Here is a 22,706-nt window from a genome sequence, read left to right on the forward strand (position 1 = left end):
GAGAATAACCACTCAACAGTGTCATTTCTTTGTCAATTTAGACCTAAAACAATATTTTTTATATATTCAATTGGGCATTATGTTTGTGAGATAATTATGTGAATGTACTGTATCATTAAGTTAATTTCTGTGTGTTAATTTTTTTCAGAACCACACATGTATGCCCAACTAAGTTACATGCTGTAAACTCATTGAAAGCCCTTGGAAACTGCCTGGTGATTCTCTTCAATTAAGTATCATTATACACAGTTCTGACGACTGTCTGCAGCACTTCTAATCCATCCGAATTAGTTCCTAATTCTAAACCCCTTCTATTTCACAATGTCCTTTATGGAGCTTGAAGGTTTTGATCCCCAATGACTTGCATTGTATTGGTAAAAACAACATTTTGCAAAATATTGTTGTTTTCCACAGAAGAAAGTCCTATGGGTTTGTAACAGGGCTAGAGTGGGATTGGGCTTTTCTGACTTTTTTTTTTTTTTTTTTTTTTTTTTTAAGTCTATCTAATCAAATATTAACACTATACAGAGCTGTAACTGTACATAAATATTTCAGATTATCAGTGCTTTGTATTTTAGACATTTTAATTAACAGCAACAGATCCAGTGAAAATATGTGCAGCTATAAAACTGAAACTCAACGAAGCTCAAGAAACTTACTGGTTGAGTGATTGTCTTAACATTTTTGACATGCCAATTACAAATCTGTACTTTTCGTTTACTTGGAATGTAAATATTATGGACACTGGCAACATGGTTACTGTCTCTTTAATAAGATCGGGCTTGAGCGTGAAATATAATATTGAAGGCACACTACGCAGTTTGTTTTGTTGAGTTTAATTTTTTGAAAGCTGTAAAGTCCCGTTATTTTGTACTGTGTCATGCTGTTACATCAGTACTGATTTACTTTTAAGTATTCTTTTATTTTGTGACAATATTGTTATTGAGAATATTGTTATCATTCTGCACTTGCAAAGAATGAGGATTTCAGAGATCAACTGATTGAGATTGTGAGACAACAGTTAGTATTGAACTTGTGATGATCTGCTTCCATGAAGCACATTCATCCATTCAGCTAGTAGGCTTGCTGGATCTTCTGTGATTCTATCTTCCCCCACTGTCAAGTGAGGGAATGGTACAACAGCCAATGTTTCATCTCATAGCACACTCTCTCATTTGTTTGGGTGTGAGACAGTGCAGCTGGTCAATAAGGGGGGCTGGGGCGCCGCCCTCTTCAAATTATCCACTTAAACATGTTAAAAATAAGTTAATTATATATTGCAAAATAACGTCCTGGTTACTTGCGTAACCTCCATTCCCTGACGGAGGGAACGAGACGTTGTGTCATTGTAGTGACACTAGGGGTCACTCTTGGGAGCACTCTTTGATAAAAGGCCAATGAAAATTGCTGAGTGGTATTTGCATACCACTCCCCTGGACATATGGGTATAAAAGGAGCTGGTATGCAACCACTCATTCAGGTTTTATGCTGAGGAGCCGAGACAAGGTCCCGGCCATTTCAGCGGGTAGTTCAGTGTTGTGGCAGGAGGGACACAACGTCTCGTTCCCTCCATCAGGGAACAGAGGTTACGCAAGTAACCAGGACGTTCCCTATCTGTCACTCACTCAACATTGTGTCGATGTAGTGACACTAGAGGTCCCCATTCAAAAACGCCACAACTGGCTGAACTGTGTTACGTGAACTGGTGGTGTGTGACAGGCAGACCACTGTGTGCCTCATAGCCAGCGCACCAGGCCGACACGTAACCTCCCCCAACACTGTTATGAGTATCGAATGGCCCTTTGGGACAAGTCGACTACCCAAAAGATAGAGACGGGCTAGCCCCACTCCCTAAAAAAAGGGGGGATTATCCGACTGGGCCGACCAGGTCTAGTCAGGGGGGTGTCCCTCCCAAGGTTAGGACACCGCGAAGACCACACCTCGCCCAGAGAGAGGGGTGGATATTTAAGTGGAAATACGTCACATGGTTTTGCTGAGCTATGTCGGGAGTATGCCATGTGGAGAAGTCTCATGGTAGGTCCTACCCTACGGGGAAGGAGTTACTACAAGCATGGAGACTGGGGCAGAGGGGCCTCTGCCCGAGGAAGACGCCGTTTGCCAACAGGGAAATGAATTAGCAGAAGATATACGTCGCATGGGGTTACCTACGGGGAACCGCCACATGCAGAGCACCTACCCCAGTACGGGGCTTTAGTTAGCACGTGTACTGGGCTGGCAGTGAGTCTCTCCGAAAACTCGTCTGCCACAGGGCTTGGAGGAAATCAACCAGGGAACACAGTTTGTGAACACTACTGGGAGTTAACGGCGCACGTCTTCAGCTCAGGGGAGGTGAAAGGTGCTATGCACAAGCGATACACCCAGCTGGCTGTCCCGGACTTACCTGCTTGTGCGTGCCACTACACGGGATGAAATCGGTTCCACCCGGAGGTTGTAGAACCTCGCAAAGGTGTTGGGTGTTGCCCAGCCCACTGCTCTGCAAATGTCTGTTAGAGAAGCACCTCTGGTCAAGGCCCAGGATGCCACTACACCCCTAGTAGAATGGGCTTGTAGCCCTACAGGGGGCGGCATGTCCTGGGCGTGATATGCCATAGTTATGGCGTCAATGAGCCAGTGGGCGATCCTCTGCTTGGAGACAGAGCTTCCTTTCCGCTGTCCATCAAAGCAGACAAAGAGCTGCTCAGGGACTCTAAAGATCTGTGTGTGATCCAAATAGACGCGTACAGCGCGCACCGGACACAACAACATCAGGGCTGGGTCTGCCTCCTCCTGGGGCAGTGCCTGCAGGTTCACCACCAGGTCTCTAAAAGGGGTCATGGGAACATTGGGCACATAGCCTGGTCGGGGTCTCAGGATCACGTGAGAGTAGCCCGGACCGAACTCCAGGCATGATTCGCTGACAGAGAACGCTTGTAGGTCTCCTACCCTCTTGATGGAAGTGAGCGCAGTCAGGAGGGCAGTCTTCAAGGAGAGTTCCTTAAGCTCAGCTGACTGCAAAGGCTCAAAGGGGGCTCTCTGTAGACCCTGAAGAACTACAGAGAGGTCCCATGAGGGAACGAGGCACAGTCTGAAGGGATTCAACCTCCTGACACCTCTCAGGAACCTGATGATCAGGTCGTGCTTCCCTAAGGACTTACCGTCCACTGTGTCGTGGTGTGCTGCTATAGCGGCTATCTGTGGGACAGCCGTCTATCTGTGCCTGTCCGAATCAACTCCAAATCAGCTGGACCACCTGAGGGTGGAGTCTCCACTTTCCCTTGAGGGTAACCTGCCGTGACAGCGCGACCGCTGCAGTGATGAGGTCGCCCGGGATATGAGTGGCTCGCAAAGATTTGAGGTACTGCTGACTCCAGAGGAGGAGACAGCGGGCGAGTTGTGACATACAATGGTAGCGCAGACCACCTTGACGGTTGACATATGCTACCATTGCTGTGTTGTCTGTCTGAACTAACACGTGCTTGCCCTGGATCAACGGCCGGAACCTCCGCAGGGCGAGCAGAATTGCCAGCAACTCGAGGCAGTTGATGTGCCAATGCAGCCGAGTTTTGGAAGCATCTGTCATAACCACGATGCGCCTGGAGACCTGCTCTAGGGGAACGCCTGCCCGAAGAAATGTGAGGTTGGTTGAAGAGGCAGTGACAGATCGGCGTGAAGGCCACATGATGTGTCCCGTGGCGACATACCAATCTCGGGACTCGAGTCTGAAACCAGTGCTGAAGCGGTCTCATATGCATCAACCCGAGCGGATTGGCCACCGCTGAGGATGCCATATGCCCCAGGGGCATCTGAAAGAGTTTCAGTGGAACTGCTGTTTTCTGTTTGAATGCCTTCAAACAGGTCAGCACCAACTGTGCGTGCTCATTTGTGAGGTGCACCATCAATGAGACTGAGTCCAACTCCAACCCGAGAAAAGAGATGCTCTGAACCGGGATGAGCTTGCTCTTTTCCCAGTTGACCCGAACCCAAGTCGGCTGAGGTGCGAGAGCACCAGGTCCCTGTGTGCACACAGCATATCCCGAGAGTGGGCTAGGATTAGCCAGTGCGAATGCCCACTTCCCTTAATGGGGCAAGAGCTGCCTCTGCGACCTTCATGAAGACACGAGGGGACAAGCACAGACCGAAAGGGAGGACCTTGTACTGATATGCCCCACCCTCGAATTCAAACCGCAGGAAGGGTCTGTGTCGAGGTAGAATCAAGACGTGGAAGTACGTGTCCTTCAGGTCTACTGCCGTGAACCAATCTTGATGCCGGATGCTCGCCAGAATGCATTTTTGAGTCAGCATCTTGAACTGGAGTCTGTGTAAAGCCCAGTTCAGAACTCGCAGGTCCAAGACTGGCCGCAACCCACCGCCTTTTTCGGCTGTAAAACCCCTTCTTCATCTCGGCCAGAGGGACAGGCTCTATTGCATCCTTCTGTAGGAGGGTAGCGATCTCCGCGCGCAAGGTAGCAGCATTCTCGCCCTTCACCGAGGTGGAGTGGATGCCACTGAACCTGGGCAGACTCCTGGCGAACTGAATCGCATAGCTGAGTCGGACGGTCCGGATCAGCCATCGCGACGGATTGGAAAGCGAAAGCCACGCATCCAAGCTCCAAGCGAAGGGGACCAAGGGGACAATCTCATCGGACGTACCGGCAGGTGGGGCCTCGCGGTGGGGCGGAGCTCGAGGTGCCACACCATGTTGTGGCCGTACTGAGTTCAGGGACATCGAAGCACTTACCTGGCTCCTTGTGACCACCCCCAGAACAGCCTGGGATGGGGGAGGAAGAGGCCTGTCCTCGTGACCCGTGGAGACTGTCACATCGGGGGCAGATTTGTGCCACAGCTGAGCGCGCAGGGGCGGGGAGACCGCCGCTGGAGTGCCAAACCTGCAAGGATGGAAAGGTGGATGGTGGTCGTGATGACAGCAGTGCACACTGGGTACGTGACCCAGGGAATGAGGAAACCGCTCTTTTGCTGAACTGTTGGGTACTGTAGCCACTTGGGCATGCGGCTAAATTAAATGAAAAAGCAACAAAAGATTCTCCTCCTGGCCCTCCACCGGGGGATAGAGTGGTCTGCTTACCAGTTCCAAGGTGGGTTTCATCGTCCCTGGGTCGCCCATCTCAGGGGCGCTTCGAAGCCTTTTGAGGGTTCTTGGCGGCCGGCCGTGAGACGGGTGGCATCTGCTTCCTGCGGTGGGCTCCACGCCGGGGCCGGGCCGAAGGGGCGGGCTGCAGCGGAGCCAGTGCAGTCACCGTAGGAGGACGCCCTTGGCGACGAGCAGGTGGGGTACGAGATCTTGAGCCGCGCTGGGGCAGGATGTGCTGGATAGCCTCCGTCTGCTGCTTCACCATCGAGAACTGCTGGGCAAAGTCCTCGATGGTGTCGCTGAATAGGCCAACCTGGGAAATGGGGGCAGCAAAGAACCGTGCCTTGTTGGCCTCACCCATCTTGACCAGGTTGAGACAAAGGTGGCGCTACTGGACCACTAAGGTGGACATCGCCCGCCCGAGAGACTGTGCCGTAACCTTCATCGCCCGGAGAGCGAGGTCGGTCGCCGAGCGCAGCTCCTGCATCAAATCTGGTGTTGAACTACCCTCGCACAGTTCTTTCAGCGCCTTGGCTTGGTGGACTTGCAGGAGAACCATGGCATGCAGGGCGGAGGTGGCTTGTCCAGCGGCACTGTAGGCTTTGGCCGTCAGGGACGACATGAACCTACAGGTGGTGGTGCTCTGCGGGCATAGGTACACCGCAAGCACCTTATACACTGGGGGAATGGCCGAATAGCCCCAGGCCGCCGCACCATCGAGGGTAGTGAGGGCGGGGGAACTGAAAGATCGGGACCGGGCAGTAAAAAGTGCCTCCCACGATCTTGTCAGCTCCTCATGCACTTCCGGGAAGAAAGGAACTGGAGCGGGGCGTGGCTGCTTTGAGGAACCAGTCATCAAGCCGCGAGGTTTCAGGGGAGAGCGGAGGGTTCCACTCTAGCCCGACACTCACGCTGCCTTGGAAAGCATGTCCGTCATTTACGCATCAGCCCGTGACTGGGCAACTGCACCCGAGGGGGGTGTATATACCCGAGGGGGTATATATATATATATATATATATATATAGTCTATTGTGTATTCTTTATGTACTTTATTTTCTTTTCAATATTTATTTATTTTTTAATCAATTTTTAAATATTTTTTAAAAGTCTTGTTGCTGTTTTTTATTGTTGTGTACTGGAACTTCTGTCACCAAGACAAATTCCTTGTATGTGTAAGCATACTTGGCAATAAAGCTAATTATGATTCTGTTCCCTGTCTGTCACTCACTTGACATTGTGTCGATGTAGTGACACTAGGGGTTTGATCTTGAGAGCCCCAATCACCTTTGCTTAAAATACAAAAGGCCAAAGAAAATTGGCAAGTGGAATTTGCATGCCACTCGCCGCCCCGGATATATGGGTATAAATGGAGATGGTGTGCATCACTCATTCAGATTTTTCCTTCGGAGCCGAATGCATGTGTGTTTGTCCTCTCACTCTTTGCTACACTGCTGGATTGCAGCCATGTTTGCCCGGGCGGCTGCAAACATTGGGCTGAAGTGGAACCCTCCACCCTGCCCTGAGCATTCACGGCTAGATGATTAGTTTCTGGGCTCGGAGCACGACTCACAGCCGTGCCCCGCCCCATGCCTTTCTTCCCGGAAGTGCACGAGGAGCTAACAAAGTCATGGAAGGCACCTTTTACTGCCCGTACATGCTTCGCGGGCTCATCCACTCTGACTACCCTTGACGGCGGAGCGGCTAAGGGATATGTCGAGCTTCCCCAGGTAGAGCGCGCTGTAGCATTGCATTTATGCCCGCAGGGCGCAGCCACCTGACCTGCACGAGGGTAGGACTGACCCAGGGCTGATGCAGGAACTGTGCACTGCGACCGACCTCGCCTTACGTGCGACAAAGGTCATGGCTCGCCCTGGGGTGGACAATGTCCACGCTTGTGGTCCAAGAGCGGCACCTGTGGCTCAACCTTGCGGAGATGCGTGACACCGAGAAGGTCTGCTTTCTTGATGCGTCCATCTCCCAGGGATGAGGCGACCGCTCCTGACCGGTCTGGCCTGAGACATCTCTCCAGCCCCACCATCCCCCCTGGGCCAGCGTGTGGTGAGTATGACATCGCCGAGTGCCCTCTGGGCCTCGGCACCCACATGGTCAATAAAATAGCAGTTTCCTCATTCCCTGGGCCAGCGCACTTACAATGGCCAGGCGCTGGAAGTCTTTCCGGTCAATCAGGTGAACGCGAGTACTTGCCGTTCCCTCGTGCTCCATCGAGAGAAAGCCGGCGAACAGGTAAGTGTGCTGGTTGGTCTCTAGGGCCGCTCGTCCACCCCAGTCACCGGCCACCATTGCGGGCTTGTGGAGCAGCATGTCCCCCCTGGGCTGTCTTCTAGGTGGGGCGCCTGTTTGAGCTCTTCAGCTCCTCATGGTGGCTCATCAGGACGATTCGCCAGAAGACCTTCATGCAGAAGGTAGCAGTGCCAGTGAAACAATTTCAGATGCTCCTGGGGCATATGGCATCCTTGGTGGTGGTTCTCCCCCTTGGTTTGACGCTTCAGTACTGGCTTTCAGCCCTTGGTCGGACCTGGCATTTTTTTACGGGCAGGTGTTCCCCTAGAGCAGGTCTCAAGGTGTGTCGTGATCACGACGGATGCCTTGAACTCGGGCTGGGGTGCCGTGTGCAACGGGCAGGTAGTATTGGGTCTTTGGACGGGGCCCTGACTCCAATAGCACATCAACTGCTTAGAGTTGCTGGCAGTATTGCTGAGGAGGCTCCAGCCATTGATTCAGGGCAAGCATGTGTTGGTCCGAACCGACAACATGGCGACTATAGCGTACATGAACAGCCAAGGTGGTGTATGCTCGCGTCGCATGTCGCAACTCGCCCACCACATCCTCCTTTTGAGTCAGCAGACCTTTAAGTCTCTGCAAGCCACTGACATTCTGGGCACCCTCAACCATGCAGCGGATGCGCTCTCATGGCAGGTAACGCTCCACGGGGAGTGGAGACTCCACCCCCACGTAGTCCAACTGATTTGGGAGAGATTCGGGGAGGCACAGGTAGACCCTGTGGTACTCCCTGTCCGAGGTCCCCCTTGGCACGGATGCCTTGGCACACAGCTGGCCTCGGGGGCTACGCAAGTATGCGTTTCCTCCTGTGAGCCTCATTGCACAGACTCTGTGCAAAGTCAGGGAGGACAAGCAGCAAGTCCTGTTCGTTGCACCGTACTGGCCCAACCAGACTTGGTTCACAGATCTGATGCTCCTGACAGTAGCACCTCCCTGGTGCATTCCCCTGAGGCAGGACCTTCTCACTCAGGGGCAAGGCACGCTCCAGCACCTGCAGCCGGACTTCTGGAATCTCTATGTCTGGCTCCTGGATGGGATGCAGAAGACCTAGCAGCTGTGGTAGACACGATCACTCATGCCAGGACCCCCTCTATGAGGCGGCTTGAAGTGCCGTCTTTTTGCTAACTGGTGTTCTTCCCGTGGGGAAGACCCACAGAGATGCGCCGTCGGGTCTGTGCTGTCTTTTCTTCAGGAAGGGCTGGAGAGATGGCTGTCTCCCTCTACCCTGAAAGTGTACATGGCTGCCATAGCAGCTCACCACAATACACTGGACGGCAGTCCCTCACGACAGCATGACCTGATCAACAGGTTCCTCAAAGGCACGAGGAGATTGAATCCTCCTAGACCGCGCCTGATCCCCTCTTGGGATCTCTCTGTGGTCCTACCTGCCCTACAGAGAGCCCTGTTTGAGCCCCTGGAGCAGGCCGAGCTCAGCACTCTGCCTCTGAAGACGGCCCTTCTGGTGGCGCCCACTTCCATCAAGAGGGTGGGGGACCTGCAGGTGCTCTCTGTTACCAGCGAATGCCTGGAGTTTGGGCCGGCACACTCTCACATGATCTTGAGACCCCAGCCCGGTTACGTGCCCAAAGTTCCCACCACTCCTTTTCAGGACCAGGTGGTGAAACTGCAAGTGCTCCCTTCAGAGGAGGAAGACCTGGCCTTGTTGTTGCTGTGTCCAGTTCGCATCCTGCGCATCTATCTGGACTGCACGCAGAGCTTTAGACGCTCAGACAGCAGAAGGGGAAAGCTGTCTCCAAGCAGAGGTTGGCCCATTGGATTGTGGATGCCATTTCTCTCACATACCAGTCTCAGGACTTGCCGTGCCACTTGGGGGTCTGGGCGCACTCCACTTGAGTTGTTGCATCCTCCTGGGCACTGGCAAGGGGGGCCTCTCTAGCAGACAAATGCAGAGCTACGGGTTGGGCTACGCCCAATACCTTTGCGAGGATTTATAACCTATGCATAGACCCAGTTTCAACCCGAGTGTTATGCGGTAACAGCAGGTAGACCAGGCCAGTTGGGTGTACCGCTTGCATTGCGCCTTTCCCCTTTTTCAAAGGTGATAATGTGCGCATTTTGTCCACAACAGTTCCCCGTACTGGTGAACTCTGGATTCCTCTTTAATTCTTTAGCACTGTCCGGTGACGAACTCGGTGGAAGAGTAACGCCACCAGGCCCAGTACTCGTGGTGTTCCCCTTTTTCAGGTGAGCCCGTGTGCTTGGGCTCAGTGCTCCATGTGTGGTGATTCCTCTTTGGTAATCCCGTATGATGAGATTCCATGAGTTTGTTCGGTTTGTTAACCTCCTTCTGGCAGGATGTGGTCTCCATAGTGCTTTCCTTCCTGAAGAGGGAAGAGAACTTCCCAGCGCTATTCTAGAAAGTGCTGGGTGGGAGATTGCTTAACAGCAAATTAAGAAAGGCACCGCCGGTAGCCTACTTGGGTAAGTGCCTTCTCCCCCCTTAACGGGATTAGGGAGACGCCTTACCTAACTCACTGGAAGGTCACGAGCGCTGGTTGAGCACTCACTGTGAGGCACGCAGCAGCTTAGCCGTGTCCACTCTTCCATGCCTCGTGACACGGTTCAGCTCCTGCGCCGTTTCCTATAGGAACCCCTAGTGTCACTACATCGACACTGTAAAAAACTGCTATTCACTCTTTTATCTAACTCTGGTTCGGAGTAATTGAACGGCTACAGGATGTCCGGTTAGAACATTACATCTCACACCAGGGTGTACTTGTAGATTTATTGTGCAAATTTTGTGTGTGGTTCTGTAAACATAAAACAATATACAAAATATAAATAAACATAAATGTACAATCACAGATATATAAACAGTACTAGATCTATAAAGCAGTACTTGAATACTGGTTATAAGTATAAGCAGCATGGTAAAAGGCATTAGAGAACTAGACATAAAGCAAATAATATATATATATATATATATATATATATATATATATATATATATATATATATATAAATACAAACTCTATGCAAATTATTATGCTACCACACTGCATGCCTAGCGCACGTAGTGCTAACAGCGCATGCGTCTAACTCACCAGATAAACATGCCTGTACATGTTCCCTGAGACACGTTTTAAGTCTACATGATATAATGCATATATAACATTAAATACTGTACAGATAAATAACATGAGAGGATCATATGTCATTTAGGTGATAGTATAATGTGCAAACATAATTAACAATGTAAACATTTAGATGGAATGCTACTGTAGCGATCTTTAATCTCTCTAAAAATCTTATTATGCAATAAAATATGCAAATGTACTTACGATTAGCTGCACGCACACACTTAATCCACAAATTCCTTAAATGGCAACACTTCTGACTAGTTTAACTATTATTTACTATAAACAAGCACATCTACACATCCTCACTCCGTAATATCTTGTTTTCCAACTCCCCGGAAAGTTTTGGAACAGTCCAAATCACGAACAGTGTCAGGGGAGTTTGGAAGAGTCCATTTCTGAAGGATGGCCTTTTTTACAGACACAGCGTCAAGTGAGTGACAGACAGGGAATGTCTTGGTTACTGATGTAACCTCTGTTCCCTGATGGAGGGAACGAGACGTTGTGTCCCTCCTGCTGCGGCGCTGAACTGGCCGCTGACATGGCCGGGACTCTCTATCGGCTCCTCAGCATAAATCTGAATGAGTGATGCACGCCATCTCCTTTTATACCCATACGTCCGGGGCAGAGAGTGGAATGAAAATTCCACTTGGCAATTTTCATTGGCCTTTACTATTTTAAGCAAAGTTGATTGAGGCTCTCAAGATCGAACCCCTAGTGTCACTACTTTGACACAACGTCTCGTTCCCTCCATCAGTAACCAAGATGATTCTGATTGTTAGTTGAGATTGTTAGTTGACTAATTGTTAGATTGTTAGTTGAGATTGTTTGATTGATAGTTGACTAATTGTTAGATTGTTAGTTGACTAATTGTTAGATTGTTAGTTGAGATTGTTTGATTGTTAGTTGACTAATTGTTAGATTGTTAGTTGAGATTGTTTGATTGTTGAGATTGTTAGTTGACTAATTGTTAGATTGTTAGTTGAGATTGTTGATTGGTGACTCGATGATTGGTTCCTGGGCTCGCGGCGCCGCTCACAGCCACGCCATGCCCCCCTTCCTTTCTTCCTGGAATTGCACGAAGAGCTGACAAGGTCGTGGGAGGCACCTTTTACTGCCCGGTCCCGATCTTTCAGCTTCCCTGCCCTCACTACCCACGATGGTGGGGCGGACAAGGGCTATTCGGCAATCCCCCCGGTGGATAAGGTGCTCGCGGTGCACCTATGCCCGCAGAGCGCCACCACCTGGCACGGGCGCCCAAAGCTCCCGTCCAAGGCCTGTGGGTTTACGTCATCCCTGATGACCAAAGCCTACGGTGCCGCTGGACAAGCCGCCTCCGCCCTGCACACCATAGCTCTCCTGCAAGTCCTCTCCTGCGGCCAATCTTGGACCTGCAAGTACTGAACCGGGCTTTCAAACAGAAAACACTGGTTACACTGAAACTCTTTCAGAGGCTCCTGGGGCATATGGCATCCTAGAGCAGGTCTCCAGGCGCGTCGTGGTCACAACAGACGCCTCCAAGATGGGCTGGGGTGCCGTTTGCATTGACACATCAACTGCCTCGAGTTGCTGGCAATTCTGCTTGCCCTGGGGAGGTTCTGGCTGTTGATCCAGGGCAAGCACGTGTTAGTTCGGAAAGACAACACGGCAACAGTCAAGGCAGTCTGCGCTCCCGTTGTATGTCACAACTCGCCCACTGTCTCCTCCTCTGGAGTCAGCAGCACCTCAAGTTGCTGCGAGCCACTCACATCCCGGGCGACCTCAATACTGCAGCGGACGCGCTGTCATGGCAGGTTACCCTCAGGGGAGAGTGGAGAATCCACACTCAGGTGTTCCAGCTGATCTGGAGTCGATTCGGACAGACACAGGTAGACCTGTTCGCCTCCCAAGAATCCTCCCACTGCCCGCTCTGGTACGCCCTGATCGAGGCACCTCTCGGTATAGATGCGCTGGCACACAGCTGGCCCCCCTCGGACCTCACGCTCCTCATGACAGCCCCCATCCCCGGCGAATTCCCCTGAGGAAGGACCTGCTTTCTCAGGGACGGGGCACCATCTGGCACCCATGACCAGACCTCTGGAATCTCCATTTCTGGCCCCTGGATGGGACGAAGAAGACCTAAGCGGTCTACCACCCGCGGTGGTAGACACGATCACTCAGGCTAGGGCCCCCTCTAAGAGGTGCCTGTATGCCTTTAAGTGGCGTCTGTTCACTAAGTGGTGTTCTTCCCAACGGGAAGATCCCCAGAGATGCACAGTCGGATCGGTGCTTTCCTTCCTGCAGGAGAGGTTGGAAGGGCGGCTGTCCCATTCCACCTTGAAGGTGTATGTAGCCGCTATAGCAGCACACCATGACACAGTGGATGGTAAGTCCTTAGGGAAGCACGACCTGAACATCAGGTTCCTGAGAGGCGCCAGGAGGCTGAAACCCTCCAGACCGTGCCTCGTTCCATCATGGGACCTCTCTGTAGTTCTTCAGGGTCTACAGAGAGCCCCCTTTGAGTTTTGCAGTCAGCTGAGCTTAAGGCACTCTCCTTGAAGACTGCCCTCCTGACTGCGCTCACTTCCATCAAGAGGGTAGGAGACCTGCAAGCATTCTCTGGCAGCAAAACGTGCCTGGAGTTCGGTCCGGGCTACTCTCACGTGATCCTGTGGCCCCGAACGGGCTATGTGCCCAAGGTTCCCATGACCTCTTTTAGGGACCAGGTGGTGAACCTGTGAGCGCTGCCCCAGGAGGAGGGGTGTAGCGGCCTCCTGGGGTAGAGGCCCCTCTGCCCCAGTGTCCATGTTTGTAGTAACTCCTCCCCCATTGGGTAGGACCTACCATGAGACTTCGCCACATGACATACTTCCAACATAGCTCGGCCAGACCATGTGATGTATTTCCACTTAAATACCCCCCCTCTCTCTGGGCGAGGTGTGGTCTTCGCAGTGTCCTCCCCTTGGGAGGGACACCCCCCGACTAGACCTGGTCGGCCCAGTCGGATAATCCCCCTTTTTTTTAGGGAGTGGAAAAAAAGAAGGGGAAAAGAGGCCACGACTGGGCTAGCCTGTCTCTATCTTTTGGGTAGTCGACTTGTCCCAAAGGGCTGTTCGACACTCATAACAGTGTTGGGGGAGGTTACGTGTCAGCCTGGTGCGCTGGCTACGAGGCACACAGTGGTCTGCCCATCACACACCGCCAGTTCACGTAACACAGTTCAGCCAGTTGCTGCGTTTTGTATAGGGACCCCTAGTGTCACTACATCGATGCAACGTCGAGTGAGTGACAGATAGGGAATGTCCTGGTTACTTGCGTAACCTCCGTTCCCTGATGGAGGGAACGAGATGTTGTGTCCCTCCTGCCACAATGCTGAACTACCTGCTGAAATGGCCGGACCTTGTCTCGGCTCCTCAGCATAAAACCTGAATGAGTGGTTGCACGCCACTGGGGGAGTGGCATGCAAATACCACTCGCCAATTTTCATTGGCCTTTTATCAAAGACCAGAGGTGTCTAGGGCTCCCAAGAGTGACCCCTAGTGTCACTACATCGACACAACGTCTCGTTCCCTCCATCAGGGAACGGAGGTTACGCAAGTAACCAGGACGTTTTCTGTGATAGGTCCTAATCTCTGGAACAGTCTCCCTTTCCATGTGAGGTCAGCGTCATCATTAGCCATTTTTAAATCTTCTTTAAAAATATATTTTTATTCTGTAGCTTCTGAATAGATCATTGAATAGTTTGAAATGGATAAATACATGATGTTGTATTTACAATGTTTTTATTTATTTTATTATTATTTTATATTTAACTTTAAATCAATCTGTTTTTATATCACTCTGTCATTTTGTTTGTTTGATCTTTAAAGCACTTTGGGTCAACTTCTGTTGTTTTTAAATCTGCTCTATAAATAAAGGTTGACTTGACTTGACAAATCTCCTTTTTGGGAGTCCGCCTCGACTCCACAAGCATGTGAGCGCACCTCACGAGCGAGCATGTTCAGGCCATTCTACAGTGTCTGTCTCAGTTCAAACTGGGGAGAACACTTTCACTGAAGCTGTTTCAGAAAGCATTTGGATTTATGGTGGCAGCATTATGTCTCTTACACATGAGACCTCTTCAGTGCTGGCTGAAGAGCCATGTGCCACGACATGCTTGGTGCCAAGGGTGCATGCGCATCACTATATTCCGCCGCTGTATAGATGCTTTAGCACCATGGACAGCTCCTGAATTTTACTAGCGAGTTGTCACACTGGGGCAAGTTGTCAGGTGGAAAGTAGTGACTACAGATGCTTCCAACACAGGTTAGGGGTTGGTGTGCGATGGACGTCTAACTTTCGGCACCTGGAAAAGGAGCTATTGGCTGTATTTCTAGCCTTAAAGGCTTTTCAGTCAGAAATAGCAAACTGTCATGTCCTGGTTTGCTCAGACAACATGACAGTTGTGGCATATATAAACCACCAAGGCGGAATTCATTCACCGCCACTGTTGAGACTGATGCATAGCCTCCTCCTATGGAGAGAGCGTCATCTCATCTCCCTGAGAGTGACATATGTCCCATGCCGCCTGAATTACAGCGCAGACCTACTTGCAAGCCAAGGGGTGATACCGCGTGAATGGAGACTTCATCCACAAACTGTACTGAGGATTTGGGAAATATTCGGCATAAGCAGAAATTGATCTATTTGCCTCAGTGGGGAATACCCACTGTCCCCTCTGGTACTCGAAGTCACAAGCCCTGCAATGGCACACAAATGGCTGGCGAAATGCAAATATGCATTGCCCCTGGTATGCCTGATTCACTCTGTCATATGCAAAGTCCGAGAGGACAAGGAAACGATTCTATTGGTTGCGCCGAAATGACCCAACCAGCCATGGTTTCCGGAAATGATAGAGATGCTGTAGAGCTCGCCATGGGAAAAACCGCTGAGGAGGGATCTCCTCTCTCAGGTGCAAGGCACAATCTGGCATTCCCAGCCCCAACTGTGGAAACTGCATGTGTGGCCCCTGAACGGAGCATGCTAAACGTGCCAGAACTGACACATTCAGTAATGAACACCATTTTACAGGCCGGAGCGCCATCCACAAGACGCCTCTATGCACAAAAATGGAAGGTGTTCACTGATTGGTGTCTCTCACATGGCAAAGACCCAGTAAACTGCCTTTACATGAAATTCTCATATTTCTTCTGGAGCGATTAGACGCAGCACTCACTCCATCAATGATCAAAATGTATGTGGCAACAATACAGTGCATCCGGAAAGTATTCACAGCGCTTCACTTTTTCCACATTTTGTTATGTTACAGCCTTATTCCAAAATTGATTAAATTCATTATTTTCCTCAAAATTCTACAAACAATACCCCATAATGACAACATGAAAGTAGTTTGTTTGAAATCTTTGCAAATGTATTAAAAATAAAAAAACAAAACAAAAATCACATGTACATAAGTATTCACAGCCTTTGCCATGACACTCAAAATTGAGCTCAGGTGCATCCTGTTTCCACTGATCATCCTTGATGTTTCTACAACTTTATTGGAGTCCACCTGTGGTAAATTCAGTTGATTGGACATGATTTGGAAAAGCACACACCTGTCTATATAAGGTCCCACAGTTAACAGTGCATGTCAGAGCACAAACCAAGCCATGAAGTCCAAGGAATTGTCTGTAGACCTCCGAGACAGGATTGTATCGAGGCACAGATCTGGGGAAGGGTACAGAAAAATTTCTGCAGCATTGAAGGTCCCAATGAGCACAGTGGCCTCCATCATCCGTAAAAGGAAGAAGTTTGGAACCACCAGGACTCTTCCTAGAGCTGGCCGCCCGGCCAAACTGAGCAATCAGGGGAGAAGGGCCTTAGTCAGGGAGGTGACCAAGAACCCAATGGTCACGCTGACAGAGCTCCAGCGTTTCTCTGTGGAGAGAGGAGAACCTTCCAGAAGAACAATCATCTCTGCAGCACTCCACCAATCAGGCCTGTATGGTAGAGTGACCAGACGGAAACCACTCCTCAGTAAAAGGCACATGACAGCCCACCTGGAATTTGCCAAAAGGCACCTGAAGGACTCTCAGACCATGAGAAACAAAATTCTCTGGTCTGATGAAACAAAGATTGAACTCTTTGGCCTGAATGGCAAGCGTCATGTCTGGAGGAAACCAGGCACCGCTCATCACCTGGCCAATACCATCCCTACAGTGAAGCATGGTGGTGGCAGCATCATGCTGTGGGGATGTTTTTCAGCGGCAGGAACTGGGAGACTAGTCAGGATCGAGGGAAAGATGAATGCAGCAATGTACAGAGACATCCTTGATGAAAACCTGCTCCAGAGCGCTCTGGACCTCAGACTGGGGCGAAGGTTCATCTTCCAACAGCACAATGACCCTAAGCACACAGCCAAGATAACAAAGGAGTGGCTACGGGACAACTCTGTGAATGTCCTTGAGTGGCCCAGCCAGAGCCCAGACTTGAACCCGATTGAACATCTCTGGAGAGATCTGAAAATGCCTGTGCACCGACGATCCCCATCCAACCTGATGGAGCTTGAGAGGTCCTGCAAAGAAGAATGGGAGAAACTGCCCAAAAATAGGTGTGCCAAGCTTGTAGCATCATACTCAAAAACTTGAGGCTGTAATTGGTGCCAAAGGTGCTTCAACAAAGTATTGAGCAAAGGCTGTGAATACTTATGTACATGTGATTTTTTATTTTTAATAAATTTGCAAAGATTTCAAACAAACTTCTTTTGCATTGTCATTATGGGGTATTGTTTGTAGAATTTTGAGGAAAATTAGGAATTTAATCCATTTTGGAATAAGGCTGTAACATAACAAAATGTGGAAAAAGTGAAGCGCTGTGAATACTTTCCGGATGCACTGTATATGCGTATCACTCACATGAAGCTGACGCCTCTATAGGCAAGCATGATTTAATCATAAAGTTCATTAAAGGAGCAAGATGATTAAACCCACCTCGCCCGGCTACAGTCCCAACTTGGGACTTAACTTTAGTCCTAAAAGCTCTCGCAGGGTCCCCCCTTCGAGCCTTTGGACTCTGTTGATTTGCACATGCTCTCCATTAAGCCCGAACTACTGCTGGCTCTGGCCTCAGTAAAGTGGGTCAGTGACCTGCATGCACTATCAACTGACAGTTCATGGAGTATGGCCCCGGTCTTTCAAAAGCCACTGTCAAACCCAGAAAAGGCTATGTGCCTAAGGTCCTAACCATGCCCTTCAGAACACAGGTGGTTCATCTACAAGCATTCTTCCCTCCTCCTTTTAATTCGGATGAGAAACAATCATTGCATTTGTTATACCCTGTGTGGGCACTACACACATGGCCAATGAGCACGAGGATTCTCTTCTTCAACATTTAGTGAAACACCGCGGGTCATGTGATTTCAACATGGTGAAACACATTGAAGGGGGTGACCCACACCATGTAGAATAAAACACTTTTTATAGAAAACTTTTGTGAGTACAGTCTTCATCTCATGTGAGTGTACACCATTTGGATCAAACTTCACAAAAACACAGTTTGTTCGTTAATGTGTAAAACTTTTTAAATTGGATCCAAACTACTGAATGCACCTTTAAAGAGCATAAAAAGATGTTTCTGATTACTCTGAAAGTACAACACTAACACAGGCTCAACATACATGAAGTGACATATTTGTATAAATATATGGAAATAGTCAGTACAGTATATGTTGCAAAAGAAACAGTTACACAGGTGAGTTTGTGGAACCTTTGCCATTTATCAAAGTTTTTGCACGTTTAATGGTGCATGTTTATGATGTGAAGTTGAGCTTGAAGAGGACAGTCTGAGGTGTGGTGACATCAGCGACAGCGATGTTGGTACTATCATTACGAGAACTCGCCATTGACATAATGATTTTTATACTGTACAAACCATATATTAAATACCCTAACCCTACCCCTAAACCTAACCCTCATAGAAACCTTTCGGCATTTTTACATTTAAAAAAAACATTGTTTAGTATGTTTTTAAAGCTGTTTCAATTACAGGGACACTAGGGGTGTCCTCATAAACCATATTTATAGCATAATACCCTCGTAATTACTAGTGTGTAACTTAAAAAAAATTCCTTGTAAACCACAAAAAACAACTCACACACACGAGATTTGCATAGATTTGGCCTATTTCTTTCTTCAATTAAGGCAACGGTTTGAAGAACATAGATTGTAAAATCTAAATATTTATGCAGTCCACATAATTAATCTCATGCAAACAGAATCTTGCAGACCCCATGAAATCAAAATTAGAATTTTGTGCCTTTCAGTCCGTGTCTCGGGCACGTTTACTCCTAAACATTGAATAGATTTACTTTCAGCCTATATATGCAATTAAAATGTACAGTCTTTCTCCCCCCCCCCCCCCAAAAAAAAAAAAAAAAAAATGGATCAAAAGCTTACAGAGTACTTACAGAGAAGCATTCCATTCTCGGTCAGATACTCCAGTACGTCTTGTAGTTTAGCAGAAAGTGGGAACTGTAGTTTCTGAGGAACTTGACTACATGCTGAACAGAACATCTGTAAAGAGGCCTGAGATTACAATGTTACAACTTTTGTTTAGGATAAAAGATTGTAAATGATTGAAAAAGATTGAAAATGTCATCATTACATTTTGCTCTGCTTCAAAAGTATCTATATACAATCCATCCACATAAAAACCAGAACCAGATACAGTAGTTATACAATGGGATATATGCAATGAAGGAAATCAGACATACATACATTTAATACTAGCTACAGTGCCCCTCAAAATGATAACACTACTTTAAAAATGTTTTGACATTTAAATATAACACATTTTAGAAATGGTTCTATTTGTCTTCCAATCTATTTTCATGCCTGCTTGCTGTGGGAAATTTGTAAATTTATAAATGCAGGTTTGAAATGACAAAACAATGACAGAGAAGGAATTAAATTGTGTAGATGATTCACCTTGTAGCAATTTAAAAAACTTATGTGGCACAAGCAGCTGAAAAAAAGGACAATATTCAGTGTGCACAAAATACATAAATTAAAACTTGACTATATACAGTAAACTAGTCCTCAACTCAAATCTCATGAAATCCACATGAATAATTTATAAGGAAATGAAAGGGTAATTTGATAATAATAATAATAATAATAATAATAAAAACACCCACAGAGGGAGGGAGGGAGGAAAAGAGTTGTTTTTCCTGTCTGTAGCTGTCATGGTTTTATGTGTTTTTGTTCATGTCTTTTATTTTGGTAAAATTGTTCCTTGCCATGTTTGTTCCTGTTTCATTGTCATATGATCTTGTCATGTATTTCCCATGTTCTTGTGTCTTGTCCCCATTGGTTCATTGTTTCATTAGCTTGTTAGCAGTCTGATTATCTTGTTTAGAGTTCCCTATCTGTCACTCACTCGACGTTGTGTCGATGTAGTGACACTAGGGGTCACTCTTGGGAGCCAAGCCAAGGCGCTAAAAGAACTGCACGAGGGTAGTTCCGCCCCAGATCTGATGCAGGAACTGCGCTCGGCGACCGACCTTGATCTCCGAGCGACAAAGGTCGCGGTCTCTTTGGCGGACGTTGTCCAGATTAGTGGTCCAGGAGCGCCACCTTTGGCTCAACTTGGTCGAGATGGGTGAGGCCTACAAGACACGGTTCCTTGCTGCCCCCATCTCCCAGGCTGGCCTATTCGGCGACACCGTTGAGGACTTTGCCCAGCAGTTCTCGACGGTGAAGCAGCAGATGGAGGCTATCCGGCATATCCTGCCCCAGCGCAGCTCAAGATCCTGCACCCCGTCTGCTCGTTGCCAAGGGCGTCCCCCTGCAGTGACTGCACCGGCTCTGCCGCAGCCTGCCCCTTCGCCCGGCCCCGGCATGGATCCCACCGCAGGAAGCAGATGCCACCCGTCTCAAAGTCGGCCGCTAAGAACCCATGAAGGTCATCAAAGTGCCCCTGAGACGGGCAACCCAGGGTAAACGAAACCCACTCAACTGGAGCTGGTAGGAAGACCACTCCATTCCCAGGTGGAGAATCTTTTGTTGCCTTTTTGATTAATTTCACCACATGCCCAAGGGGCTGCGGTACCCAACAGTTCAGCAAAAGAGTGGTTTCCTCCATCCCTGGGTCACATAACCAGTGTGCACGGTCGTCGTAAAGACCAGCTTCCGCGGGTTTTCCTTGCAGGATTGGCGCTCCAGTGGCAGTCTCCCCGCACCTGCATGCCCAGCTGTGGCACACATCTGCCCCTGATGTGACAGTCTCCATGGGTTGCGAGGACAGGCCTCTTCCTCCCCTGTCCCAGGCTGTTCCGGGGGCGGTCGCAAGGAGCCAGATAAGTGCTTCAATGTCCCTAGACTCAGCACGGCCACGACATGGTGTGGCACCTCGAGCTCCGCCCCGCTGCGAGGCTCCACCTGCCGGTACATCCGACGACGTTGTCCCTTTGGTCCCCCTTTCACGGAACTTGGATGCGTGGCTTGCGCTTTCCAATCCATCGCGATGGCTGGTCCGGACCGCCCGACTTGGCTACGCAATTCGGTTCGCCATGCATCCGCCCAGGTTCAGCGGTATCCACTTCACCTTGACGAAGGACGAAAACGCTGCTACCTTGCATGCAGAGATAGAACCTGTCCCTCTGGCCGAGATGAAGAAGGGGTTTTACAGCGCTTTTGGACTCAGTCTCTTTGACAGCGCGCCTCACAAACGAGCACGCACAGTCAGTGCTGGCCTGTTTGAAGGCGTTCAAACAGAAAACAGTGGTTACACTGAAACTCTTTCAGAGGCTCCTGGGGCATATGGCATACTCAGCGGTGGCCAATCCGCTCGGGTTGATGCATATGAGACCGCTTCAGCACTGGCTTCAGACTCGAGTTCCGAGATGGGTATGGCGCCGTGGGACACATCGCGTGGTCATCACACCGGTCTGTCACCGTCTTTTCAGCCCTTGGACCGACCTCTTGTTTCTACGGGCAGGTGTTCCCCTAGAGCAGGTCTCCAGGCGCGTCATGGTCATAACAGATGCCTCCAAAATGGGCTGGGGAGCTGTTTGCAATGGGCACGCAACAGCCGGCTTGTGGACGGGCCAGCGACTGCATTGGCACATCAACTGCCTCGAGTTGTTGGCAATTCTGCTCGCCCTGCGGAGGTTTCGGCCATTGATCCAGGGCAAGCACGTGTTAGTTCGGACAGACAACACGGCAACGGTAGCATATGTCAAGCACCAAGGCGGTCTGCGCCCTCATTGTATGTCACAACTCGCCCACTGTCTCCTCCTCTGGAGTCAGCAGCACTTCAAGTCGCTACGAGCCACTCACATCCTCGGCGACCTCAACACTACAGCGGACGCGCTGTCATGGCAGGTTACCCTCAGGGGAGAGTGGAGACTCCACCCTCAGGTGGTCCAGCTGATTTGGAGTCGATTCGGACAGGCACAGGTGGACCTATTTGCCTCCCAAGAATCCTCCCACTGCCTGCTCTGGTATGCCCTGACCGAGGCACCCCTCGGCATAGATGCGCTGGCACACAGCTGGCCTCCTGGCCTACACAAATATGCGTTTCCCCCAGTGAGCCTACTTGCACAGAATCTGTGCAAGGTCAGGGAGGACGAGGAGCAAGTCGTCCTGGTAGCACCCTACTGGCCCACCCAGACGTAGTTCTCTGACCTCACGCTCCTCGCGGCACCATCTGGCACCCGTGAAAAGACCTCTGGAATCTCCATGTCTGGCCCCTGGATGGGACGCGGAAGACTCAAGCAGACATGATCATTCAGGCTAGGGCCCCCTCTACGAGGCGTCTGTATGCCTTTAAGTGGCGTCTGTTCGCTAAGTGGTGTTCTTCCTGACGGGAAGACCCCCAGAGATGTCAGATCAGTGCTTTCCTACCTGCAGGAGAGCTTGGAAGGGTGGCTGTCCCCTTCCACCTTGAAGGTGTACGTTGCTGCTATAGCAGCACACCACGACACAGTGGACGTTAAGTCCTTAGGGAAGATGGCCTGATCATCAGGTTCCTGAGGAGAGCTAGGATTGTTATCAAGATTTTTAGTGAATAAGGACTTAAATGTTGATCTGTTTATCACCCAAACCTGTCATATGTCTTCAGAAGACTTGGACTATACCACTCAAGTCATATGGATTACTTTTTGCAACCTTTATGTCCTTTTTGGAGATTGAACATTTTGATCCCCATTGACATTGTATGGTCAATAATTTTTTTTTTCAGATATCTTAGATTGTGT

This window comes from Myxocyprinus asiaticus, chromosome 29, assembly GCF_019703515.2.
Source record: "Myxocyprinus asiaticus isolate MX2 ecotype Aquarium Trade chromosome 29, UBuf_Myxa_2, whole genome shotgun sequence".
Taxonomy (NCBI): Eukaryota; Metazoa; Chordata; class Actinopteri; order Cypriniformes; family Catostomidae; genus Myxocyprinus; species Myxocyprinus asiaticus.